The sequence below is a fragment of the Polyodon spathula genome, chromosome 4 (assembly GCF_017654505.1).
Source record: "Polyodon spathula isolate WHYD16114869_AA chromosome 4, ASM1765450v1, whole genome shotgun sequence".
NCBI classification, from domain to species: Eukaryota; Metazoa; Chordata; class Actinopteri; order Acipenseriformes; family Polyodontidae; genus Polyodon; species Polyodon spathula.
Genome location: NC_054537.1, coordinates 76518118 through 76521342, shown reverse-complemented (window position 1 = coordinate 76521342; position 3225 = coordinate 76518118). Strand labels below are relative to the sequence as shown.

General features: G+C 33.9%; 1 protein-coding gene across 2 annotated transcripts in view; it reads right to left on the bottom strand.

The window, feature by feature from the left end:
* LOC121314878 (zinc fingers and homeoboxes protein 1-like) overlaps nucleotides 1–3225 on the bottom strand; it is a 17030-nt gene continuing 13805 nt past the window's right edge. For both annotated transcript variants that reach the window (XM_041248607.1, XM_041248609.1), the window contains one exon: nucleotides 1–3225. This exon is cut by the window's right edge and continues 224 nt beyond it. The gene's annotated coding sequence lies outside the window, so the exon portion shown is untranslated.

Genomic DNA, 3225 nt, shown 5'->3' with positions numbered 1-3225 from the left:
ATTTTATTCCCTAACAAAGTACATGCTCCAAAACAATGCATGTGATCCTGCAATACTTTGTTTTGTACTAATGGTGTTTATTCAACCTGCAAAAATAAATAATAAATCAATTCTAAAAAAAAAAAAATTAAAAATGGTTTAGATATCCACTATTTCATACAAAGTTGCTCATTAAATCAAGTTTTGCAATTAAAAGCTTTAGAGAATGTTAAAATTGTATTCTCTATTTTCAATGCACTATTTAACCTAAACAAATGTAAGAGTCCTTAAAAACATTCCTTAGTTTTGTAAATAGCGCCCATTGTGTGCAAAGCAAAACAATACCTAAACTAGAAAAAACTTAAAAGGGAAATAGATTTAGGCATATTAATGTGTTGTACTGAAAACAACCACAAAAACACTATTTTGGGATTCATCAAAAATTAATAATTTCATAATACAGACAGATACTATTATTGTTTTTTCCGTCTATTAGGTATGTTTTGTCCAAACACATCAGTATAAAACTCAAATCAAAGTTGCGGCTTTTAAAACAATATTTATTTTACTTTCACAATATTACCTTCTGCTTTTTAATGCACAAGGCCACTGACAAAGTAACTGCTAGGGTCCACTACAATTCATCGTGAAAACTCATAAATATGAATCCATGCTAAATTACCTCTTGCTTATCAAGGATGACCATACATTTGCAGTGTTACTGCTTTTCAATACCCAGTCAAAAAAAAAAAAAGAGATAAAACAAGGCAGATTTCCCTTGAGAAAACATTAATATTTGCTTTGATTCAAGTACTGGCTGCCTGTCCTCCTCAGAAACTGCTACAGCAACTCGTTACAAAAAGTGTACATTTCATTGTAATTCATCAAGGAGCAAACTCAATATGTTCTTTAGTAGTTTTGAATTATGGCATAATTCTCAGATTGCAAACACATGGAAAATCACCCTTTTAAGCGGCCACCTAGCTGCAATGAAAGTCTGTGATATAGGAAAGGATAAAGACAGACCAACACTGAAGATTAACTGTATGCCAAACCTTAAAAGCTCACACATCCACCTGTAGCGGCCAGAATCTGTAAAAATGCCTTTTACAGTCCCTGTGTTGACTGAGTTATACTTTGTGAATTAGACATACATTTTCTAAGAATAAAGTCTCTGTAGAATCATCCGGTTGGCTTGGGTATCCTCTGGTTAAGTGGTTAACCAATGTCACAAAACGTCCATATAGGAAGAGATGGACGTATGAAGGAGACTCAACACACAGTGACCCAAAGAATGCTTTTTTTTATCCATGTGTTGGGCTTGATTCGTGGTAGATCAGTAGAAAAACAAGAATTTTAGTAAAAAAATGTATAAAAAGGACAGGGCAATCAATTGCATAATACGACGTGGGATTTGGCTAGAATTAAGATTTACTTTACAACCCAACAACAAACAAAAGTTACAAGTATAAAATTCATACAAAACTACTGAACAAATACATCCGCATACAATATTTTATTATTTACAAAAAGAATAGCCTTTTTTTTCTTGCTTTATTAATATTACAACCTGGGTCTCTCTGTTTAACATTTGAACGCTACAAACAGAAATCCACAGGCGTGTCCTATACAGTGGCCCAGCTCAACGAGGTATCCACTCTACACAGAGACATGGCTGCAACCAGGGGACCAACATCTAAATAACTGCAGCCGAATCCAAAAATAGGCAGGTCCATTATTTAGAAGTGTCTGCCAGAAGTTCAATTTTATCCCCCGGAAGTAAAATCTTGTGTTGGAAGTTCAATTTTATGCCATAAATTACCTTTTTGGGTGAATGCTGACGTATTTAGAAGTCAGCGACACTGAATTGCAAAGAAAAAATATTTTAAAAAAGCAGAAAGACAAAATGCCTGTTTTTGGAAGTGTCTGCAGTTGTTTTTGAGGTCAGTACCCCTTTCTCTTACCATGTTTCAGTCCCCTGGTTGCAGCTACTTCTCTGCATATTTGCTACCTCTTTTCACTTCTGGGCCACCGTAGTCCTAAGTACCTTTGAGTTACCACATTTTACTTACTAGCCATGGTCTTGCTGTATTTATTGTAAACTGCTGTCCAAGGTTTTGGTTTGCTAAAGATTGTCTGTCCATTTAATACTCAGAATCACTGTTAACATTGGCAAGGACTAAAAATTAAGAGCATGGAACATGGAAAAAAAGTACATCAGCTGTTTAATTGTTATAATTATGGAATGGAAAACAGACAATGTTGATATATTTTTTGTGCAGTACATGAAGCACAAAATAATAAATATGTTTAGAAACAACCGTAAATTCTAACAGGACCACACCTAGAAATAAAATGTATTAATGATTACAGTGCTCTAGTCTCCGATGTGAAGAGAAGTGGTGCACTCTAAACACAATCCAAACATAACTATGTTCAAGACAGCAACATGAAAAACAGGCAAGTACAACAGAAAACAAAACCTTCTGACTTCTTGGAAAAAAAAAGCAACGACTATAGCGTCCCTCCAGGATTTAAAAAACAAAAACAAAAAACACTTTACAAAAACCTAAAAAAACCATTACAGCATCATACAACGCTCTATATTAACCCCTTCCAGTACCTCTCGACTTCAGAAAATAATTAAAATGAGCTATTTGTTTTTAACTTCCTCTTCTACCAACTTTCTATATGTACGTCTTAGTTCTAGATTTTTGAAAGCTTTGGTCACCTTCTCCCAAATACAGCTTTTCCTTATAAAAAAAATTGGACTACACAATATTTGAGTACATTTTTTCAGTTGGTAGATGTGCCATTCTTGTCTGAGAATCCAATAAACTAATTAATAATAAATTAGATATAAAGTGTGTTAAGAAGTTGATTAACAGTCTAAAGCACTTCTAAAATCTCAATAAAACCAACCTCCCCCACCCAACATGAAGATGCTGCAAAGAAGAGAGATTGCATCCTATTCACAAACTTAAAAAATTAAAATCATGAAACTGTTCTGGAAATGTTTACATTGTAAAACTTTTGGGCATGCAAACCTATAAGCTTAATCACATAGAGAACGCAGGCGGTTGGCCTACCCACCCTACAGCATTAAAGCGTTTTTTTTGTTTTGTTTTTTTGTGTTTTGACAAGAATAAAACCAAATCTAGTGGTCCCTAAATCTTTAAAAAAAAAAAAAAAAAAAAAAAATGTGCTCAGTGACTAAACTCCCTCATCGTGTTGATATAATAAACC